This window comes from Camelus bactrianus, chromosome 7 (genome assembly GCF_048773025.1).
Source record: "Camelus bactrianus isolate YW-2024 breed Bactrian camel chromosome 7, ASM4877302v1, whole genome shotgun sequence".
Classification (NCBI taxonomy): domain Eukaryota; kingdom Metazoa; phylum Chordata; class Mammalia; order Artiodactyla; family Camelidae; genus Camelus; species Camelus bactrianus.
Window position 1 is genome coordinate 41,849,821 of NC_133545.1, and position 24,968 is coordinate 41,874,788.

The 24,968-nt window shown below is 41.4% G+C and overlaps 1 protein-coding gene across 6 annotated transcripts in view; it reads left to right on the plus strand.

Annotated features, from left to right (window-relative positions):
- Positions 1-24,968, plus strand: part of TRIL (TLR4 interactor with leucine rich repeats) — a 113,524-nt gene that overhangs the window by 20,124 nt on the left and 68,432 nt on the right. For 2 of the 6 annotated variants that reach the window (XM_074367295.1, XM_074367293.1), the window contains 2 exons: positions 13,371-13,539; positions 14,562-15,289. The exons of 2 other annotated variants lie outside the window; for them this stretch is intronic. The gene's annotated coding sequence lies outside the window, so the exon portion shown is untranslated. Of the gene's footprint in view, positions 1-13,370; positions 13,540-14,561; positions 15,290-24,968 lie in introns of those variants that run through there. 2 more of the 6 variants (XM_074367296.1, XM_074367294.1) reach the window with 1 other exon arrangement.

A 24,968-nucleotide genomic window follows, 5' to 3' on the forward strand; every position in this document is an offset into this window, starting at 1 on the left:
TCTTTTGCATCTACAAAACCTGCTAACTCATTCCACACAGAATGGGGTGTTTCTGAAAATGCAGCACAGTGGGCTCAGGACAGCAGCTTTCATTTGTATCCAAAAACAAATTAGCCTAATGGAGCAGAACGGATACAAATAGCCATAAGACCAACCTGTACCAGCAAACAGAATGTGGCTCTGGTAATGAAGGGACACAGTGGCATTTTCCTTTACTTGGAAACTGGCATTGCACTGTGCCTTTTAGAATAGGGTGTTCCTTTTAAAATAAGAAAGATTACCAGCTGACGGTGTGAGGTGCACCCTTCCCCACCAGGGAGGCTGTGGTCTTGTGACACACGGGAAGATGCCAGCCACCAGCGGGAGGGGTAACCCTTCACAGGCCTAGTTGACTGCTGGCAGCCTCGACTGTGGACTGGCCCTTCTTGTCCTGGTGAGAGTTGTATCCCAGTAAGACATGTGACCAAGGATCGGGCAAGGTTAGTAGGTGGACAACTCCACATGCCCCGTACCCCTCCGCTCTGTGGAAATCAGAACACGGGGGTCGTCGTAGCCTTCATCCGCCCCCTCCTCCTCCCCAGCCAGCCTCAGACAGCTCCTACCAATTTGCAGTTCTCCTCTGTTCTCAAGCCCTCCCCCACTACACGCACTTCTCATTTACACACTCAGAGTCTCTTTTGTGGAATTTTCTGGAATTGTCTCCCAGTTGGTCTCCCTGCCTCCTTCGACCTACCTGCTGTATAGATCTAGGAAAATGGTCCTTTAAAACCTGAAAATTGACCGTTTGGATCCTCCAGTTAAAATCCACTATATCCATTTGTGAGGACAAAGCTTTTCCTCTTGGTATTCAAGGTCCTAAGAACTTTTTCTAGAATATTCTTCCCCCAGCTGCCAGCAAGGCTCACTTCTTTCTTCCTTCAGAACATGCTTCAAACATTCAAACTGAAACCGACCGCCCCAACGCTCCCTATCCCCGTACCCCCACCCCCGTGTGTCTGGCTGCCGCACTCACAGCTTGTCGGCTGACATACTCTCTCTTCATTCGTCTTCTTTATGGTCTTTTTCTTCACCTGCACCCATGTAATTTCTGCCAAGTCGGATATTCTTCTCTGTCTTGTTTTGCTGCTGTATCCGACCCCTGGTACTGCCTGGTCCACAGGAGGGGCTCAGCTCAATGGCTTTTTGTTGAGTGAATTGTCAAATGGATCTGAGCCTCGCCTACTTCTCCAGCTGTGTCCCTGCCACATCCCTAAAAACCCGCCGCACTCCAGCCTCATTAGATCCATGAGGATCTGGATCACATGTCCACAAATTTGTGCATGCAGTTCCTGCCCCTGCAATACCATCTCCCCTTTCTATGCATGCTAAGCTCTTCTTCTTCCTTTTGCATTTCCCCTGGAGCCTCACAGCGCATGCGCAGCACTGGACCACACTACATGGGGCTTGGTTAGTCAGCAGCCCATCCCAGAGATGCTAAGCCAGGGCAGGTGGTGCAATTCAGGTCTTTCTCCCCACCCTGGTGCTTCAGATGTTTGATGAATGAATACACAAATGACATGCCCAAAGACACACAACCAGTTAGTGGCAAGGACCAGAGTAGTATCCAGATATTCTGGTCTTCCATCCATGGTACTTTATTTGTTTCCATCGGAGAATTCCTTTGAGAAGACATTTTACCAACTTCCCCAAAACCCACAGTGTAGTTTCTGTACTTCTACGTCCTTCAGCTTCCTGGTACCCAGCCTCTATTTTTCTTTTTTCAAAAACAAAGTTTTCTTCATTTGTCATTCTCCTAATTCCCTACATTAATAACAGTGTCATCTGATTAATTAATTTTCATGAAGCGGCTGTTAAAGCACAGAGAGGTTTTAGGCACGAAGATTTTGTTGACATTTGCAGAGGTTCTGAAGTTACTCAGACCAAAGGAATACATCCTGGGCACATGTGCAAGTTCTTTGGGTGATTGTTCCATGAGCCCATTTTCTTTTTCATGCAAAATTTCAAACACACATAAAAGTAGTAGGGATAGTACAAGCCTCAAAGTTGCATCACTCCAATGAACAGTTCAGTTATTAATGATCTGCAACGTTTCCTTTTTCTTTTTATTCTTTGTTGAATTACTTTAAAGCATATCCCAGACATCACATCGTCTTCTCCTACTGCAAAATGCTTTCCTTTTTTTTAAAAAAGAAAAGAAAATAAAACATAACCACAGTACCTTTATCACCCTTAACAAAATGAAAAATAATTCCTTAGAGATACAATACAGTTTTCATGGAGATATTTGAGGTGCAGCTTTTCTGTGCCTCTCTAATTGTATAAAGAACAGAAATAACTCACACTTAAGAAGGACTATCCGTTTACCCCCTTACCCATTTCAAGGGAAGTGTGAAATGCCCCATTTCTTTCCTGGATGTGTGGGGCTTCTTTGGGGCTTTCTTATTCATCTGAAATTTTCTCCTCTAAGGTTCTTGGTAGATGTTGGCTTTGGAGAGTGGCGCTCGCTCCCTGGCCCGCCCCCCGGCCAGGCTTCCACAGTCCAGGCCCTTGGAGTGCTGGCACCTCCTCTGCTCACCATCTACAGGTGGCCCATATGCCAGGGTTAAGGTTGGACTTAGATGACCAGGGATTTCCATTCCCTGTCTTCCTTGTTGGCCCTGGCACCTCATAAGCTATCGTGCCCAGTTACAAATAATAAGGAGAAAGCATTCAGATTAGTTACGTGAAGAGAGTTCAAGTTTAAACTTTCAAAATCCCAGTATCACCTACACCATCCATAGGGCCAAGGAGAAAGCACCAAAGAGATGCAGAGTCTGGATGCAGAAAGCCTGGCAGAGGCTTTCTGGCTTGCAGAGAGTGGGCAGTGGGAGTGTTCTCCCCACGAGAGCCTCTGCTTGCAGGGGTCATTGCCCACAGTGCCCATCACCGCTCACACCCTCCCCGATTTGGCAGGACCCAATCCCTCCCCCTCCGGCCGTCCTTCCTCCACCCACCCCGGAGGCTCACTTCCCTTCCTTCTGGAGGGCTGCTTGTTTTGCCCCGTTGCTAAGCAGCATGGTGCACTCAGGCAGTGTTGGCTGCCGCCTGTCCACCCCTGCCCAATTCAGACTATTCAGATTAACCCTGTGCGGCCGGACATAGGTTAAGAACTAAGGCTCTGTGGCCGCACGCACCTGACTTTGATTTCTGGCCCCAGCATTTAGTAACCAAGTGATAGTAACTTCTAGGAAGTTACTCGCCCTCTCCAACCAAGTCTTGGTTTTCTCATCTGTGTAAGGGGATAATAACAATGGTTTCTGCATTTGTCGGCTCTGAGAATTAAATGACTTCGCGTGTGCAGACTGCTCAGTGTTGTGTCTGCTGTGTAGTAGGTACTCAAGGTGTGTTAGCCAATAGTGATACAGTCCCTACTTCATAGCTACCACCTGCTTTCACTGCAGCATCAGTTAGCTGGTCGGGGTAACCGTTACTCCTTCCATTTTGAAAAACACAGGCACAGAGAAGTCATCAACTTGCTCAAAGACAAACAGCTAAACTAATACTGGAGTCCGGCTTGTTTGGTGCTCTTCCTACTTTGTCACTGGACCCCAGAGATATCTAAGTCTCAAGATCAATCCCACTCGGCCCTTCTCCAGGGAAGAGAATTTACTTGGACACAGTCAACTCCATGGGCCTTGTTTCCCACTTGGAAACAGTATGATTTTTGATCAGTATTTAAATCATACCCAAGATGAACATATATGTGTGTCCATTCCCATGGCTGCTGTAATGAGAAAGAACAAATAATTTGGACTTCAATCCCAATCAGAGCTTGAGGACTGAAAGAGGAAAAATTGGCTTTGGGGTACAAGGCATTGAGTCACACAAGCAATCTATAGACGTGACAAGGCTGTAGGAAAGCTGAGTTCCATAAAAGAAAAAGTAGTAAGAGGACATCATGCTGCCCAAGGAAAGGTAGATAATTGTAAATCTCTTCCTCCAGACGCCAAGTGATTCTAATTATTCTGCTTCCAATTTTTAGAGCTGTTAATTCAGCTGGTTTCCAAGGAGGCAGAGGCTCAGGTTTGGTGCCTGAAACTACTGTCTCCTTTAGTTCTGTTTTGTAGCCCTTGGCTGCACGGGACCCCAGCCTGGTCCTGGTCTCTTGGGAGGGCCTGGTGAGGGCAGATGGGCCCTGGCTTTCAACTCTTTTGCAAGATCAGCTCTAAGACTCTACAACCCTAAGTGGCATTTGAATACCGCTTTCGTAATCTTTGTTAGATCCTGGTCCATTGTTTAGTTAATATTTTCTTTATATTTACTTCTTGTACAATTAAAAAAATTTTTTAAAAAAATTCATTGCATTAGTCAGGATGGGATGGACTTTGTTGCTTAACAAATAAACCCTGATATCTCGGTGGCTTAACACAGCAAAGGGTTATTTTTCATTCACTTAAAATCCAGTGTGAGTCAGATGACTGTCCAGGGCAGCTTTTCTTGAAGAGAACTCTTAGATGGGCCTTACATCCAGGCCCCCTTCATCTTTAATGCCACCATCTCAGGGACATGCTGCCCCAAATGTGCCAAGTTACTGCACTGATACTTCTGAGCTGAAGGCACTTGAAAAACAGCAAGTGCAGGGGGAGACTGTCTCTGAACTGCCCTTCTTTGCCTAAAGGCAGATCCTCAGAAAGGAGCGCCTTTGTCCTCAATCTCCTCTCCGGGAGTTTCATCAACCAGGGAAGACTGGCTCTTATCAGAGGAGAGGAGACTAGAGGCGGACATCACATCCAGACACACTCGGTCACAGATGATCATACCTCCCGTCCACACTTCTAAGGGCCCTTCCTCTTTCCTAAAAGTCGTTTACTCTCCCCTGTTAAGACGGCACATAAACCTCAAATCTCATCGCTTTTTGGGGGTATTCATGTTTTTTCCCCATGATACCTCCATATGCACATAACATTAAAAAACAGTAAATTTGTGTACCTTTTCTTCTGTGAATCTGCCTGTTGTCACTTTACTTTATAGACTCAGCTCTTGAACCTGAGAAAGTAGAGGGGAAGTCTCTCCTGCCCTGCAGAGGCATCTAGGGTCACCGAGGCAGGGAGGGGAGAAAGAGAGCATCCATGCTACTTTATCACTCAGCTAATGTTTGAGGTTTGGGGAGCACATGGAGAAGAGGGATTGGAAAGCGCCCTCAACACCCCCCCCCCCCGCCTTTACAGTACCTGTATGCTACTTGATTTGTCTGTCCTGTTTTCTCAACGTGAGCGAGAGCAAGCTTTTGTCTTGCACCATATTGCCCTCTAGCGGTCACTTCGTTTTGTAGCACATAGAAGAAAGGCGCTAAGGAAATTGCTTTTTTAAGAATGAAGCCAAGGAGGGGACAGGCTGGGGAAGTGGGTGGGTGCAAAGAACAACTGTAGCTTCCGGCCCAGCCTCACCGCGATCCGCGACTTCTCTGCGCAGCCGCGCCCTTTCCTCCTCGGGCTCCACCCGGTCTTCCTGCGACCCCACTCTTAGGCATTCCTGCACCCGGTGACCTCTTCTCCTTCCTGCCGGCGTCCTGGGCCTCTTCTTCGCGGAGAGAATTCAAAGCTGCTTCCATTTTAAATAAAAAGAGCTTCCTGTGGCTGGAGATATCCGACGAGAAGCGCGTTATGAATGCCCTGAAGAGAGATGCTACGTGAAAAATAGACAGGATTCAGCTGGAAGAAAAAAAAAAAAAAGGATAATCTGTTATTTGTTGTTTCTAAGCAGGACCTCAAAAACTCCAGGATGTCTCTGCTCCTTAGTGGAGAGCCCTGCTTTGCAAGTGCCCCTCCTCACCCGCCTCCAGGCCATCTAGTTAACCCTGGTGGGACAGGCACAGCTTAACAAATGCATATATTTGTCATCTTAAGAGCTTTGGTAAGCCGACTTGAATTTCAGGTAACTAGAGACAATTGTAATGGCTTTCTCCTGTCATGGTGACATTGGGTAATTAGTAATCCTATAAAAGTATTGAGGGTAACTTTTTTAAAAAGATGAAAACCAAGAGATGGAGACAAAGAAGGCTACTCTGTTGAGTTGAACCTTGTCTTCAATGAGGACGTTTTTTAAAGTAACTTTACATCTAGATGTGGGCTTCAATTATATTTGTACCTGCCTCGAAATATAAAGCACAAACATCAACCTACCAAAGCTTGGATGGTGAATTCATGGTAGATATTTACTTTGTTGCAAAGGGTGTTTCTGTTTCCATAAAATAAAATTTTATTTAAGGCTATAGGAGCTAGAATTTCTCTTGACAGTTAGATAAAACAAAGGAGCCTAAAGTTTAATTCTGAACTAAAGCTATTACAGTAGCTTTGAATGTAGGCCATACCAACAAAGAACAACAAATAACAAAGAGCTTGGAAGGTCAGATATTGTGAACAGAAAATTTGCAGAAGCCTTGGGGATGGGCAGCAGCTGGGTTTCCTTAAGATTTATAGGCTTAATAGAAGAAATGTGCACTTGTTTATTTCTACTTTATATGAACATATACCAGATGGAGACACTCCACTACTTCCTTTAAATGCCCCACATTTGAAAAAAATCTCCCCTTCTCTTTTCTTATCTCTTAATGTGACTGGTTAGAGCAGCAGCTTGTGTTTAAAACCACAAAATGCACATAGATGTTTTTTTAAAGGACTGGAAAGAATAGGCATTTCCTATGTGTTTGTTTATATTTCTGAAGCTTATTTAACGTTTTCTACCTTGTCATTTTACTTAGTATGACTCTGACACCCCTAAGTTGACATGAGCCTGAATTCCGATACTCTGGTGTTAGATACTACCTAAAAGAAAAGATGACATCCACGGAGGTATTAAAAAAGGGTTATCAACAGTGAACTTGTCAATATGATCAACATGGATGGGGAACCCAGGTAGCTTGGGCTGATGAAGTTGGTACAGTGGTTGAATCCCCCCCCCCCCCCGCCTCCAGATCCAAGGATTTAAATAGCACTTACAGCTCTGTGGACGCAGAGCCCAAGATGACTGCGGGCAGCTTCTATGTGACGAAGGACACGGGGGCTGCTGCAAACTTCCAGAACAAGTGGCTGAACTGTTTAAGGAATTTTGAGATCCTCCATCTGGACGAGGGCAAAATCATACATGACCAATCATCAGTAGTTAGTATAATCTGGTAATTCCTGTTAACAAAACATCCCCCAAAAAAATCACAGGAAGAAAGTCTAGGTCTTGTCCCTAGCTACGTGGAGCCCCTGACATAGTGACCCTTTTGGCTTATTATTGGGTAGTCTATTGAAGCTGTCCTGAGTAAGCTAGATCTATCAGAAGAGCAGAGAGCCAGCTTATTTAGAAGACTGCCTTTTTTAAAAGAGAGATGCTCATAAGAGTGCTGATTCTCCCTCAGGGGATCAAACCGATTTCTAACTCTACATATAATCCTGTCCACTTCCTCCTCTGATGCACTCCTTTCTCCTTTCCTTCTGTCTCCTTTTTCCAGGACAACTGGGTTTCAGGCACTCGGCTGAGCAATGACAGCCTGAAGATTTATGAGAAATTGTTTCAGCCTTTTAGGGGATGAGAGGCAAAATATTTAACAGCAGAGGCACAGGCATGGGCAGATCCTGACTCTGTGAAGCCTGGTGCTTATAATTTGGAGAACTCTGTCTCTCTTTTTAAAGCTATGCAGTGACAAATACGAAAGTAGGCATGATAGTGAATATTAATTGAAAAAAATAAATCACAACAAATCACTAGAAATTTGGAGGGTTAGGGCCTTTCTCAGGAAGATCCCTGTAGGCAACGTACCAAAGATACTTAATTAGAAATGCTTTCTGGTTGCAACCCGGCCTACTCTGCTCTCCTGGAACCCTCAGTGACTGACCCCCACTAGAACTCACAGTGGCCTGAACTAAAGAAGGCCCAAGACTTCAGTTTTATTTCCTTCTACGAATTCCGCATCTGGTCTCAGGTGCCATCACGCAGCGTAGTCAGCAGCTGACAGCAGCCTGTGGCCACGCAGGAAGGTCCTGAACAGCGTCAGAGCACGTGTCCCAGAAGCACACAGGGAGGTGGTGTAGTTCATGGTCAAGAATACGGGTTTGGGTGTGCTCAGGTTCCAAGTTCTGTCTGTGAACTTCACTTCTGGGAGCCTCCTTTTTCGTGTCTGTAAAGCAAGGGTGATTAGAAGAGCTGCGGCATATAAAGCACCTAGCTGAGTGCCTGGCGCTGAGCAAACAGCCTTTGCCTGATGGAGGGATTTGTTTGAGAGTTTGATACTGAGAGTTCTTTGTGCGTCTCTCTGCATTTGTCTCACCCCCACCTCCCTTCATTGTTGACTACAGGAGGCATTGACTATCAGTGAAAAATCCATTCCCTAGGTAATGTTCTCCGGCTTGCATTTTATACTGTCTGTCAGATCCGATCCATCATGTATGTAATCATATTATACATTGCCTTCTCTATGAATAAGAAATGAGGGGATGGGATTTTGTTTTCTGCAGTCCCGCCTATCATGAGACTGGATACAGGATGCAGATTTCTGCTCCATGGCTGAAGGGAGGGTACAGATAATAAATCATTTTGCATTTCTGGGATGGGAGACAGGATCCCTGGGGATTCTGTGATTGTGGGAGCTGTGGTCTTCTTCATGATCAGCACTTCGGATGCTAACCTGTGTTGGTGGATGGGGAGTGAATGGAAACTTTAGGGTACCGCCGGATCTGCCTGGGTGGGGTTCAGGGAGCACTCAAGAGTGCTCAAGGGCCCAAGTGGCTTAGGTGAAGCGCCTGTGGAATTTACACTCTCTCCCAAGTAGCAGTAAGGTGTCAGGACCCTCAGAGTTCCTCAGCGCTACAGAAGGTTTTGCAATCTTCGGACGCCAGGAGCTATTACTTAACTTCTTAATGTCTTAGTTTCCTTAGCTGTAAAATGGGGCTAAAATCTCCCTTGCTTGCTTCACTGGAAGAACGAAATATGGTAACGCAAGTGCAAGTTCCTTGTGCATCTAGAGAGAGCTATAAAATATTGCTCTTAAGAGCAACAGCATAAGTTAGCATTACGGAGCCTTGACATGTAATTTCTTAACCCACTTTTCAGCAATGAGATTTCCTCATGCTTCTTACATTTACACATTGGTGCTGCTTTATTGTTTAAATAGGCTATACAAATTAATTTTAATGTTAAACTCTACTGGATCCTTTCTTTCAAATTGGAGGTACACCACGAAGGCGACTCACTCCTGTTTGGTCATGTTCTTCCTGTTTTCACCGGGATCGCGTCTCAAGTCGGTGAAATAGCGCCACCGTGTGGCCTCACGACTTACTGTCCCTCACTACTCATTTAAACTTTTTTGAGTTTTTAATCATAAATATTGGCAAATCAGTATCAAAAAGTCTATTTTCTTTTTAAGTACAATATACTTTCCTATATTTACTTGTAAAATATGTGGATGTAATGGAAATTTTAAAGAATTCAGTGGAGCCCCCACCCCCACCCCCCAGCTGCATTTGTGGACTACTTAGTGAAAGAAAGTTTTCATTTGTCTTTGGCGTGAACGGCTTGAATGTTTGTGAGTGATAAAAAGCTCAGTCTCGGCCACAATTTTGCCTTTGGGATGGTGGTGACTAAGAAAATGCACTTTTTCTAGGATAAAATTCAGTGGTGAAAAAGTACATATAATGTGTATTTTCCACAAAATACATTTTATTGAGGAGAGATACATAAGGCAACACATATTTAACAAGAAATAAGAGTCAAAACAAAATTTTAAAGTGTACTTAGCTAGACTCACTCATCCATACTTGGATTAATCAGACAATTCAAGGCAGAAGCACTTTTAAAACTATGTGATAAACCTGCGTTGGACTGATATTAAATAGAAGAGCTTAGCAAGAGTATATTTGTTAAGGAGAATATCATAGCAAGGGATGGTTCTCTGTTTTTTACCATGGGATAAGAATGACAACAATAACTTGCTAAATGTTTATTTAGCAATGCCTTGTGTAAAGCACTTTACCTGCATTGTTGCATTCAATAATTGGAAAGGGGGATGGTCAGTAATGTCCCTTTAAAACATTATAATGGAATTAAAATAAAGAAAACAACTAGCCAATGTGAGCAGACACACACCTTCAAGCTAGGAGCTAATACCCATCAGCTTGCAATGCTAGGGGGGTGGCAACAGCTTTGTATGCTCTGGATGATTGATGCCCTCTGGTGGCCATTATGGAAATTTACTGATTTAACACAAATTTAAGGCCAGTAATGAACACTAGCACCAGGATGCTTACTGATGGGAGCCACGTCCTGTCCAGGGATCCTGAAGCCACTGGTGTGTGACCAGTGAAGCACAGCCATACTTCTTCTCATTAAATTCCCGCTGTAGATGAAAGAGATAATCAGCAAGTGAATTCAGATCCACCGATGTGTTAGGATTCAATGGGGAATGCTTACAAAATGACAAGGGTTGACCATGGGCTGACGTGACCACCATCTGTTTTCCAGTTTCAGCTGTTACATCAAATGGGAGCAAACACTGAAAATCCTAAATAGATCACTAAAGGGGTAAGCAGACTGTGGTATATTAATTCGATCCATTTACAATTGAAAGCTTCATTTTGTAATGAACATCACAAATCTACACATTTTTGTGTGTGTACACATAGGAAATTCCAGGACAGACATCAAATTGTCAATAATCGTTACGATTGTAACCACTGGAGATTAAGACGAGGAGGGTGAGAGAATGAAGACTTTTACCGTCTCTCATTCATTTGTGTATTAACACAAGCCTGTATATCTTTCATAATAAAATAACCTTAAATAAAATATACAGATAAAAATAAAGAACCAAACATATGCTCATCTGAAACATAACATGCCCTGAAAATACGATAAACAGGTTAGGGAAATGTTGTAATTTGTCATTTAACATTTTAAAATATATAGCATTATATATTGGTTTTGGCAGAATTTGTATTAATTCCCTTGCCCTTAAGGTGAAATGGAGGAGCTCACTTGACCATCAATCTAAAATATTTTAATTACCTGTTGAGGAGGATAAACCAGTGGCAAAAGCAAGGAATCTGGACTCTTCCTTCCAAGTTCCAATTTCCCTATTTCCATATTTGTTGATCTTGTTTAAAAACGTCCTTTTGAAGGCAAATAATGTTTTATAGACCTCACTTATGAGAAGTCACTCTGGTGTCATTTATTTATACCAGGCCTTTTTGTCAAAATATTTAAGACGGTTTTTTGAAATCTACATAGAATACAAAATAACATAAAATAAAAATAGGGATATTTGTCTGGGTAGGAAAAAGAGGCATAAGGAAAAGGGAGCAAATGAAAGGAACATAAACAGACCCAGGCTGGAACAGCCCACAAGGAGCACTGAGGAAAACGAAGTTCCGTGAGATGTCTGGTGAGGCTGAGTCATAGGATTAGCTTGGAGTTCGCTAGCAATTGAAACAAAGAAGAAACATGGTAAGTTCCAGGAGACGCAGGTCCTTAGGACACAAACTAATCAGTGCTGAAGGAGAAAGAACTGCTATTAAGACAAGAGAAGACTGTCTATGCCTGACTGGCTTCTAGATCAACCTAAGATGTTATTCATCCACTGCAGAAGAAGATGGGAGACAAGTGCTGAAACTCTCCTTTACCCTGGGCTTCAGTCTTTAATCCGCTAGAAGTTTTCATCATGCGTGTTTAGTTGTCTCCATTTTCTGTCTGCCCAGATCTTGACCCCGACCTCAGCCTCTGCTTCTGGGGCGAGGACACTTTCTCCATTTCTTCTCAGGCGGACTGTGCTGACTGGGACGGCTCTATAAGATCCTTTCATATTCATACACTAGTGATTAATAATATAATCGTGCCCCTCTGCCCACTTAGGGCATTTGCATTTATTTTTTCCTCCTAAAATGGCAGCTGGGCAGGTGGGTGTCATTATTCATTTTTTATAACAATTATTCCATTTCACTTGGTTAGCATTCTCTCTGACTCCTCACAGTGTTTATAAATTCTCCTCTGGCGGTGGAGATCACAAGCGAACCCTAGTTGATTAAATTATGTCAACTTTATTTAATGTGTCCTGGTGCCATCTTCCATGTATTTTATTCTAGGATTGTTTATTTTCTTGCAGCCGTCGCCCACTGATCTTCCATGGTAGGGTCTACCATGACCCCATCGTCTTTTAAATCAGTCTTGAAACGAGTCCATTCATTCCCACAGGCTGTGTGTGTCATCCCCCCAGGGCCTCCTCCACTTTAAGTGTTCATCCAGCATCCAAGTTCACACGTAAAAACACATGGCGCAATGACAGACTGTGATGTCCTAACCCAGGGCAATAAATGGACTATTCATCTCACCAGCGTCTTGGCCTCCAAAGGAGACTTGAAAGGAAAATAAACAGAGTTGTGAGTTGGTGTAGGTGGAGCCCTCCACATTTCCTTCCCCAGACAGCACAAGAAAATTAGGCCAAGTGCCCAAAGTGTAGGCACGGACATTCTTTGCGTCTACAGCTTTCCTGTGCATGAGACAGGAAAGTGGTGCTGAGGCCATCAAGTGTCACATACTGGGTCGTGGATGGGCCAACTCAAAGACTAGATATTCCCTCTGGGACCAGTGTTCTCTCTGGTTCTTTTTGGTCATGAGTGCACAATCAAGGTCTAAAAGCAGCAAACTTTACAAAGCGGGCACTGTACACGGACCAAGATCCCTGAGGGCCTTGGGGAGGAATCAACGCTGCTCGTTGCCCAGAAACCTTCTCCTGGTCCTACGCTGGCCCATCTGATGCAGCCTCAGCTCTGCTGTGTCCCCTCCTGTCCCAAATGCAGAGTACTCAGTGAGGACAAGTTGCCACTCCTCCTCTAGGGACCGGCCTTCCAGTAGCTAGTTGTTCCTCACCAGGAACAGAGCCGTATTACGTTACAAGTTTTCTGACCAAGGAGGTGGCACTTGTGCAATTAGCCTTAATGAGAGGAAGTTCAAATTGTAGACACCGCCTCTGACATCATCAGCTATTATGCACATGTTGGTAAGTGGGTATCTACGTGTTCTCCCTACCCATACTCTTTTGGTAAATTTCTCTTTCAAATATTTTACTTAATATAATTTGCTTCTAGTTGATTGGAAGCATAGAGGTTTGCAACGAATTACCTTTACAGTGGATTGATCTGTTGTCAATATAAAATGACCTTCTTTGAGCCATATAATAATACTGCGTGCCATGAAATGTCTCTTTCTGAGATTATGATTGCTACCTTTGCTTGCTTTTAGCTGGTATTTGATTGAAAGGCCTGCCTCTACCTTGCTTTTTAACGTTTAAACAATTTATATTGGAGTACGGCATACATACAGAAATGAGAGTGTATAACTTAACGAATCTGCCACAGTGAACACCCTGGTGGAACCAGCTCCCAGATCAAGAATTGAAAGAGCACCTGCCTCCCAGAGCTTTCCCTCAGCCACCCCAGGCTGGTCCCCGCCGCAACCCCGCACCGGAGGTAAACACCCGTCTGGCTCCTTACGCCAAAGATCGGCTTTACCTACTTTTGCACCTTGGTAAGTTCTTAAGTATTAACTTCTTTTCAGCCACACCTTTGGTATCAAGTCTGTTGCAGCTCTCCCTGAGTCTTGCTGCATTTTATGGGTTAGAATTTCTGCGCGTTGTAGGTTGAATGTTGTTTCTGCCTCCATAACTGTCTCTTTTTATTGGCTTCATCATTTTGTCCTTCCTCCTGATCCTTCAGGGGATTTCTTCACCTCCGTGATTTGTGGTACTAAAACATCATCTTTACTCTTGACCATTTTACTGTTAACTCTTAGTCTCTGAGCCAGGATTCAGACAGCGAGGGAGGCAGTAAAGCCTATTTCTACTTCTGTTTGGTCTGGCCACTTGGTTCTGTGTGGCTAGCAATCTCTCTGGGTTGAAAGGGCTGGTGTTTTCTGTCCAGCTCCATACTCCTCATAAGTTAATGGAAAATTTCCCCTGGTTATGGCAATAAATGGACTCTTAGTTTTGTTTTTTTGTGCTGTGAGATTTCATATTGTCTGTTAAGTAGGACAGACGCTAACACAGCATTGAGAGAGACTTCCTCTGTTACTAACAGCCAGAGGTGCCAGAACTTCTCCCTCCAATATTGTACATACTACGTCTTTCTAATGTGCTTCTCCACAAATATGTTTTAAAATAGTAATTAAAAACTGTCAATTTAGAGGTTTCATGTTTCAGCCATTGTTCAACCTTGGATCCTCATTAATTCTTTATAAATCATTCAGTGTCGTTCACTCACCCTGGTAATAGCCTCCTTTATGAGCCAGAGACTTGACTCTTCCACTGGCTGGATGTTCTTGTAAAAGTCACTCACCCACTGATGGTCTTGATTTCCTCAATTCAGACAGTGAGGAGATTGAATTGAACTGATCTCCAAGATGCCTTACAATTTGAAATCCCATGCTTAGATGAAATGTCATACAGTCATTTTTTTTTTTATAATTACGCTACAGATAGTCACAAAACAAAACCAGCTTGCAGAAATCACAGTTCTTGGCATTAACGGCCTTTCCTTCCTAACTTCTTTTAGTTCACTTCTGCCCCAAAACCACTGGCGTTGTGGCGGTAAAGTGCTTCTTCGTATCCGAAGTGTGCCTGCTCTGCTTCTCTTCACTGCTCATGATGGTAGAGTTAAGGCAGCTGCCCTGGAAACACTCATTAACAAGACGTTTGAAATTGCCACCACCCAAGGCCTCTGCAGAAACAGTGTGTGGCTAACGTATTAATCCACGCTTTAGGGACAAGCAAGACCCAGCAGTGGGGGTAAAAGGAATCCTCTGAATTCTCTGAAAAGATAAAAGATATTAAGGAGCCATCAATGATGCTAGAAAACATAAAGTTATAACCTGTCACCTCTTTCATGTACACACATCATAGTGTTTTTCCCACTGTTCTACCCGAGAAGGAAGATGTTTCTGTGTAGTGTTTTTGTTTGCTTATTTAAGCCCAAATCAGTCCCTTTTGTATAGAATACCATGCTAAGAATAATCTGATGGGTCAACGAATAATCACAGAAAGCCAGGATATCCTTATACAAATGAAAGAAAATAAACCCCCAGTCTGAATATTTTATCTCTGCGCCGCTGAGCCCGGGCACCCTGCGGCATGACTGGTTTTCCTGTTTCTGTTTGACTGTTTGGAGCCGCGTGTGTGGAACCTGCATATGAGTCACATGCAAGATGGCACTGGGATGGTAGCATATTTCTTTCACTGTTTAAACAACTTCCTATGAAATAAAGTAATTGTTTTAAGTTCAAAGACTTTTGGTAAAGATTTTAAAGTGTGGCCACCAAAGAGAGTTTTGGAATTCACCATGGGAGTGATTTTAGCATCAAAGACATTGTTTCCAGCCTGTAAAACACCACTTTTACCCAGAACGAAGCAGAGTTTAATCCCCAGGAAAGCAGGGCTAGCACAGACCTGTAGTATTTTAGTACCAGAGATTCTTGGAAGTGACCTGGAAGATATATCAAAAGGTTCTACCCGTGAATTCAGAGGAAGGCGAGATGAAATGTGTCCAACACTCTGGCCAGGCTGCAGTCGCCTTGCATCCTAAATGAGAGGCAGGTGTTGCTGTGGAACCAGGTGAGACAGTGATCATAAAACACGCACGTATCTGCTCAGATATTGCAGGGAACATGACCGTTTACATCAAAGGCGGTGGTGGGGTTTGCAGTGATCCTCAGCCAGGCTGTGCAGACACGCATGGGTCAGAACATTTTTAAAACAAAAAAAATTGGTGAGGGAACCTTTCAAACTAGAGGCCTCTGTTTTGAGGTTCTTTTTCAAAGCAAATCAAAATTTAAGGCAATATAAAAATACCAAAAAATGTAACATCAAAGGAGAAGTAGTCCAGCACATATTTAAAGTCTGTCAGCAGCAAGAGTTGTCCCCTCTTAACAAAACACTGTCGAGTTTTTGCATCAGACGGAATTTTAGAGATTATCTAGTCCAACCTCTGTGTTGCATTCATTCAGCCCACAAACATTTATAGAATCACTGTTACTCTGCATCAGACAGAAGAGAAAACAGAGGCCTGGAGGAGTTAAGTGGCTTTAACAATATCACATAAAATCTAAGAGTTATCTGTATGGGTAACAAATTACCCCCAAATTCAACAACCTAAAACAACTTATTATCTCACAATTTCTATGCATCTGGAATCCTGCACAGTGTAGCTAGGCCTTCGGCTTCTGGATCTCCTCACATGTCTGCAGTCAAGGTATCAGCCAGGGCCAGGGTCTCAGCTGAAAGCTTGCATGGGGAGGAGTCCCCTTCCTAAACTCATTTACATAGTTGTTGGCAGAATTTAGATCCTTAAGGCTGTCAGACTGAGGACTTCAGTTTCTCACTGGTTGTTGGCTGGAAGCTTCCTCTAATCTCTTGCCACGTGAGCCTCTTCAAGGTGCAGTTTGCTTTAGCAAAACCAGGAAGACGGTACATCTGCTAGCAAAAGGGAAGTCACAATCTTTTGTGACCAATCACAAAGTGACCTTGTATTCAGTATAGTAGTCATGATCCAAGGTGCTCTGTTCCTCACTCCCCACTTCAGTCCACTTACATCAGAGTGGCCATATAACTTACTGTCTGAATCAGGATAGTTTCAATGGTGTGAGGGGATGCTACAACATTAGAAATGATGAACCAGGATGAACTATGATCACCCCCGGTAAACCTGGCCACAGAGCCACCTGACATGTCCACAATGGAAGAACCACTGTTCTCCAATCTGGAAACTCAGAGCTTGAGTGGTGAGGAAGGAAAGAGAGACGTGGAGCCAACGTCGCCCATCCTTGGGGTTGCAAATCTGCAGCCAGGCAACCTCCCATCCCGCATGTGAGTTGGCTTCTCTGAGAGCCTTTCCATGAAATTCAGGGCCTCTAGGAGAGATTCTTAATACTCTTCTACTGCCTCCCCACATCGTCACTTCTCATTCTTCTCTCTGTTAACTGAGTGAACAAATACAAGACGCACCTCGCCTCTTTCATGGGTTTGCAATGGCTCTGTTGTTCTTTAGCCATTTTATAATATTTTATTTTTAGTATTTCCAAATGCAGTTAATGCAGGATAGATGGCCGAGTTTGCTGATGATTGATGTTTGGATGAACAAGTCATTTCTTGATATAATACTAACAACAGATTTTCAATGGAAAATTATAGCCTGGTGTTTATAGATGCTTACTTAAGAATGAAAATCTGTAACACCACTGTCTATTAGTGGTCAATTCCTCTTCCTCTTTTAACATGCCATATATTTCCAAGTTAAATTCATAGAACTGGATTAAGTTGATTAATTAAAGGTAGCAAACATCTGCAAATACTTGTTGAAACTCATGGAAATACTGCCTTCAAAGCAAGCATTTCCTTGGTAAAAATCTCTGTCAGAATGAATACTTTCACTGAGAAACAAAAGCTGGTAAAACATTTACATTGTTTGAATCGATATATTTATTACTTTAAACAGAGTTATAAACATGGAAATCATTCCTTTATGTCCAGGGCATCAATTAAAATTGAGATCAGACAGAGAAAGACAAATGCTATATGATCTCACTTAAATGTGGGCTCTAAAAAAACAAAAAACCCACAAAAGCCCATCCTCATAGATACAGAGAACAGATTGGTTTTGCCAGAGGTGGGGGTAGGGGTCAGGCAAAATGGATGAAGGTGGTCGAAAGTGCAAACTTCCGGTTATAAGATAAATAAATCCTGGCGATGTAATATACAGCAAGTTGACTATAGTTTTAAAAATTGAGGTCTAGGACAATTTCTCCTGTGAAAGACTTCCAGGAGTACAGTATGCATGACTGAACTTGTCCTTTGGTGGCTTCTTAGAGGACAACGCTCCCCTCATGTCTAGGCTGTCCATCAGGGGTCCTGTATTGTTTTCCAGACACTTAAAGCAAGAGAACCATGGCAGTGTTCCCAACTCCACCGTCGGCCCCCCGGACCATCTCTGCACTTTTCCTTGAATATATATACATAAAGTGATATGATATGATATGATATGATATGATATGATATGATATGATATGATAAAATCTATCAAACTTTACAAAATCATACAATCAAACTCACATTACAGTCCCATTCTCTGGGGCAACCATTAATTTCTGATATAGTCTTCCAGAGCTTTTCTATGTATACGCGAGCCTATAAACATTTGCATATATGTTTCTTTTTTCTTTCTTTTTTTACACAAAGAGGAGAGTATTATCACACTTAAAAAAACAAACCCAAACTTAACACTATACTTTGAAGTTGTCTCCAAGTCAGTCTGTACTTGTCGACCCGCCTCACTGCACCTGGCATGGCCCCAGGTATCTCCCTAATGGACGCACTGTATGTAATGTAGCCAGTCCTAAACATTTAGAGTGTTTTCTATTTCAAAAACTTGCTGTATATCTATTTATTAACCCTTAGATGCAGAGTTGCTGGAGCAAAGGATATACACCTTTTTTATTCTAAATATTGCCAAGCTGGTTAAGTCTATTTATGTTCAAACTACCTCCAAATACACAGCCAACTCACACTTCCATCCACAGAGAGTAAACATGCCATTTCCCTGTATCTTTAACTTGTGTCACCAAACTAGCTCATCGCTGCTTATCTCACAGGTGCAAAGCATACTCCTCTTCTGATTTGTTTTGCTTTAATTATGATTATGGTCAAGTATCTTTTCAAATATTTGCATTCCACTTACAGTTCATTTTCTGTGAACAGCATGCTTTCAGATTACTTGCCCATTTTTCTATCAGATTGTTGGTTTCCCGAACTCTGAAATTTGAAAAGTTCCACTAGCTTTGGGTGGAGTTTTTATGCAGATGCATTCCAAATTTATATAGCTATATTACCAAATCCTGGATCAAGGGTTCTTGGGAGCAGTCTAACCACCATAATGTTCTTATATGCGATTTTTATTACCCTTTAGCTGCTATGGCTTTGGGCTTTAAAAAATACACAAGGCCTGTCTTTTACAGAATGGATTTCAATTTTTAATGTCAGCTCTTAAGAAGGCCTCACTCCTATCTTTCTCTTAATGATGTTCTGGCACTCAGTGTCAGCAAACGGCATTTTGTTTCTATGAAAGCATTAACTCTCTCTGGTCCTGGTTTTCATTGGCTTTCTCTGGATTGCTGTCAAATACTGCGGTAACGATGAAAGTAATTCAGTGCGTCACTTTGAAGTGTTAAAGTTGAGGGTCACTTAGAGAGGCTGATTTTCTTTGGCCATTGTGGGAAGGGGCACGTGGGTTTGTCTTGATCTCGCTAATGCAGCTCTTTTTGCATAGAGAGGCTATGCAAATAGAATATGTTTATCCATGCTTTTGATTTATGTATTTTCTAAAAGGTCATGATTTACATGCTGGTTCTCTATTTTTCCTAATGTTGCTTTCTGAGAAATGCAAAACCTGTGGGGAGAAAGAACTGTATTCCAGGATCTGACTTTTGAGAGATTTTCAAATGTAGCTTCCATTAGTATCCCTGGAGGTGGGGCTCCCCAGTCCTTCCTACCTCAGCCAAATGCCTGGAGGGTAATGGATTATCTTCCTCTCAGCAGACTCCATGGGAGATATTCTCAATGGTTTATGCATTCTGGCCGGAAAATACTCCCTGCAGACATGTGGGGAGATTTCTTCCTGTGTTCTCCCGCAGAGGTCCGCTGGGATTGAATCTGGCTCACTAAGTGTAAACCCCATGTACTGTAAAAGGAAGATCAAGGGCAGCGCTGGCACTAAGTGGTTGTTCAAAAGTTTCCAACTGTTCTAACTTTTCAAAAACAGAGAGTGAGTTCTTGTTGCTTCAGCCTTAGGGAATACTTGAAGAAGGTGTCTTTAAACACCCACTCAAAATGCCCAGATTTTTAGGAGGAGGAAAGAGAACTATAATGGGAACAAAGCTATTGGTTTCACATTTGGATATGAAAACAGAAAGGCAGGAAAATAAAATAAAACACAAAATCTTCCAGAGCAGACTTTTATGTTTGTCTGTGCAAAAGCCATTTTCAAATTGAAAGCCAAACAACGGGGAACCGAAAAATGATGTGGTAGCTCCAAGATATTTCCTTGACATGTAATTGTATTGCGTTAGAGCTTAGGTATCTGTAACATCTTTTGTGATGAAGCAAGGGGTAAGCTTACTAAATGAATAATGCACTTTTGGAAAATCAGCAAGAAAATCTTTGAGTGCAATCCAAAGCAACAAAAGAGCTTTCTGAAAAAAAAAAAAAAAAAAAAAGTCTTCGGGGTGGAGTTGTTTCTGTATTTCAAGTCCTGGATCGGGAATTTTGGAAGATTGATGCCTTTACTGGGTGCACATCCAACCAGCGCAACTTCATCACGTAATGTTTTTCTGGTTGTTCCACAGAGCTTAAAGGACAAAAGGTTAGCAAACACTTAAATTACCAGTCACATTAAGCTTTTGCTTCGTGATTCTTAGGCTCCAGGGAGGCCTACAATTTTGGACTTGAGTTGATAAAAGGCAGATTCAGGGAATTATTTATTTTGCTCTCTTTCCATCTGGGCTTCCACATTAATTGAATGGATTCATTTGGTGCCATTTTTGTTCCCTTTAGAATTTTGGTCATGAAAATTAAGAATCATAACTCTAATATCTCACACAGTCTGTGAGTAATGGCAGGATGCTTTATTGCTCTGACCTTTCCAGTTTTCTCAGTTTTGATTTGCTGAGTTCTTTCCTCCTCTTTCTTGCAGTTTACTTATTATGATTATTAATGAGGAAGCAGAAAAATGACCATTCAGTCAAACTTTAGGGAATAGGACATAATAAATAGTCTCTGTCTGAGAGCTAACATTTGCCCCTAAATACAGTAATTATTAGGTTGCCTGATGATGTGCTGAATTTTACAAGGCTCTTATTAGGGAAAGAAAAAGAACATAATAAATCCACTAATGTGGGTAATGACTGGTATGGAAATTGAAAATGGTTCAAAATTAACCCACTCCTTTTTTCCATCTTTTAAGTGCCCCCGGGTCCTAATATTATTCATCATATAAGTAGACTTGCTTTTCTCTCATTTCAGTTAGTTCTGCATTGCCAAGAAGCTCCAGAATTATTTGCAATTAAGTGCTATCTGGCCTTACCCAAGCACTGCCAACAAATTAAATGGAATCTAAGTAAAAATATAACAAACCTGCATTAGCAGATTGATCCCAAAACTGAACGATAAGCCCTTTGTGTCTCACTCGTTAGTTCCCTGGCACTCTGAAAAACACTAGGACTAGAGGCATGCAATGAGTGGAGACGCAGCATTGTCACTGGGTACTCAGTAATGACTGCTGAAGGGCTGACTAGCATAGTTTCCTCTTTGGGTTTTCCTGCTTCTATGTGAAAAGATAATCTTATATTAACTGTAAGACTTTCTGTTTACCTTTTTAGAGAAGCCAAAAGACGAAGGGTGAGTGGGGGGCATGGTGAAGATTGAGGCAAGGAGAGTGTTAAGAAATGTTCTCTATTTTGTGTTTAAAGAATATTTGAGGTCTAATCTGCTCTACCTGCACTATTTACAGTGCTATTGTCTGCCTTTTCAGGTCATATAAAACACTACATTTATAAAATTCATCTTTGAAATAAATTCCATGTTATTCACAAATGTAATTATTTGTTGAGGATAAAAATGAAAAAAAAAATATTGAGATTGAAAAAAGACCTTAATGTCACACCAAATCTCTTTTCCATGTGCCTCAAATTGGTGTGTGAAATTTTTTAAAAGCTTAATTGAAATCAGGGCAGGGTAGGAGGAAAAAAGTCAAACTCAGCTAGGACCAAGTACCAGCTCTACGAAACAACATAAAAACAACAAAAGAAACAACAACCAACCAAAAACCAAACAAATAAAACCCCGCCAAACCTTTAGTGAGCTATAAGAGAAGGAAGTTGCTCAATCTAATAAAGATTATCTACCAGAAAACAAGAGAAAACATCACACTGAACATTGAAACCTTGTAAGTATTCCTATTAAAATTGGAAAAAAGAAAAAGATATCCATTATTACCACATAATTCAGTACTATATTAGAGAGTTTGACAAGGTAGTAAGACAAGAAAAAGAAATTAGAAATGTGAATAGAATAAGAGGAAGAAAACAAATTGTCACTACTTGCAGAAATAATTATTATTATGGGCTGAATTGTGTCCTGCTCCCCATTTATATCTGGAAGTCCTAATCATCAGAATGTAATCATGTTTGTAGATAAGGTCTTTAAAGAGGTAAATTAAAGTGAGTTTTTTAGCGTGAGCTCTAATCTGACTGGTGTCCTTATAAGAGTAGGAAATTTGGACACGTAGAGACACCAAAACATGTGCAAATGGAGGTGTGACCATGTGAGAACACAGTGAGAAGGAAACCATCTGCGCACCAAGGAGATGGGCCTCAAAACCCAAACCTTCCAAATATCTTGATTTCAGACTTCTAGCCTCCAGAACTGTGAGAAGATTACTCTGCTGTCTGAGCCACCCATCCTGGGGTATTTGTTATTACAGCAGAGCTAGCAAACTAATACAAATATCTACTTAAAAATGCAAGTGAATCAAACAAGATCAATAAAGTGGTCAGATAGTCATTAACATGTAAAATCAATCGTGCTTTTGTACACTATTGTATTGGGGGGAAAAATATCCAATTCAAAATATCCAACTTGAAACATAAAGTAAATACCTAAAGATATGTACCATCAAAATTAGTCAAGACTTTAAAAAAGAAAATGATAAAAATTTTACTGAAAGACATTAAAAAGACTTAGATAAACAAAAATGTACCATGTTTTTCAACACGAAAAATCAATTGTAAAAATGTCAATTCTCCCTCCAAATTAATCTAAAAATTCAGTGTAATTCCAATGAAATTTCCATCAAGATGTTTTCTTAAGGCTTAGTAGGAAGATTTTTAAAAGCTGGAAGAGAAGACTTGAAGGAATTGATAAATTATTTTTGAAAAATTAGAAGAAAAGGGAGAATACTTTCCTATTTGCTATCAATATACCACAAAGATAAAGCACTATATCAGAGGAGCAGAATAGAAAGGATGCAGATGTACACTGGAATTTTTCAAATTGTAATCCTTTAAATTGTCTTATTTAATAAGTCATGTTGAGATAATTCACTTGCCATTTGGAAAACAATAAAGCTAGACCTCCACTTGACACTGGGCATTTAAATAAATTCCAGATGGCCTAAAATGTTACATATTGAAAACAAACCCAAAGAATTATTGGAAGTAAATGTAGGAGATACTTTTCACCATAATCTCGAGGCAGAGAAGGCCTTAATAAACACAATACAAAACTCAGATCCCTAATTAAAACAAAACAAAAAATTTCTAGGTGATATCATAAATAAAATAAAAAACCTTGAAGGAAATGGTTACATAATATGTAGTAGACAAAGGATTGATACTCAAAATATGTACAGCATGCCTAGAAGTCAGTAAGAAATGATCAAGAAACCACCAGAATAATGGACACAGGAAACAGTTAATTCACACCAGAAGTGCTATAAATAGCCAATAAACAAGAATTCTGAAATGTGAAACAATGAAATATCAAATTTTATCCATCATTGGTAAAAGTTGAAAGGATTTATATGTCAAGGATTGGCAAATGTGGGAAAAAATGGTACTGATTGAGACAATTTGACAGTTCTGCCAAAAAACTAAAAATTCATTATTTGCTCTAAAACTTGGGATTCCTTTTCTAGTAATCTAGCTTAGAGAAATGCTCACATATATGCTCAAGTATGTATGTGGAAGGCTGTGCAAGGCTGTTCATCAGAGTGGTCTATGTTGCTGCAAAAAATGGGTATATTAGTTTGCTGGTACCATAATGAAATACAAGACTAGGTGATTTATTTCCTCAGCTCTTTAGGCTAGAAGTCCAAGACTAAGTTGTGGGCAAGATTGGTTTCTCCTGAGGCCCCTCTCCTTGCAGATGGCTGTCTTCTTTCTGTGTCATCACGTGGTCTGTCTTCTGTGTGTGTCTATATCCTAACCTCTTCTTATAAGGCATCCGTTATATTGGATTAGGACCGCCCCCCTCAAGGACCTTATTTAACCTTATTTACCTCTCTAAAGACTCTATCTCCAAATATTCGGGGGTATTGGGGGTGAGGACTTCAATATACGAATTTTGAGGGGACATAATTCAGCCATAACAGTTGAGAACACTCTAAATGCAAAATAGGAAAGTGGTTATGGTACATTCAGACTATGGAATAGTGTACAGTCATTAAAAAAATGAAGTAGACTTATGAAAGATGTTCAAAACATCGTCCAGTGAAAAAAGAGTCACAGTGTATAAGGGTTTAGTGTGATTCCATTAACGTCAAAAGAACAAAGAGAAATTGATATTGGTTCATATCAATATACATTTAGAGAGAGAGAGACAGAGAGAGACAGAGAGGAGAGAGAGAGAGAAAGAGAATTCCAAGGGTATAGACCAAAGTTTTGGGAATGGTTGCTTTTGCTTTGGGGAAAGAAGTGGAAATGGGGCTAGAAATGGAGGGAAGGGTAGCAGATAAAGGATGAATTTTATGTTTTGCTCTGTATATATTTCTATTTACATGAGTATTTTATAATGAGAATGAATTTTAAAATAATGTACCTAATAAATTACTAAATTACTTAAGCACTTAATAAATTGACACACGCATATACACAAAGGGAAATTTTGAGTTTTGGGTTGAACAAAACAGAATTTATAACTATTCAGCACTGTTGGGTGTTTTCAAAATTCCATCCTTTAAGAGAGTTCAGAGCAGCCCTAATTCAGTTTCTTCCCTCTCTGCTGTTTGCTTTCACGAGGTGTATGAATTGATGTTCTAGTCAACTGGCTGAGTGATGTTAAAGTGTAAAATTAAAAGGAGGAGCTAGATAAAGCACCTCCCAGCTGTTTCTAAGGAGGCCTCGTTAGCAGGTAGAGGAAG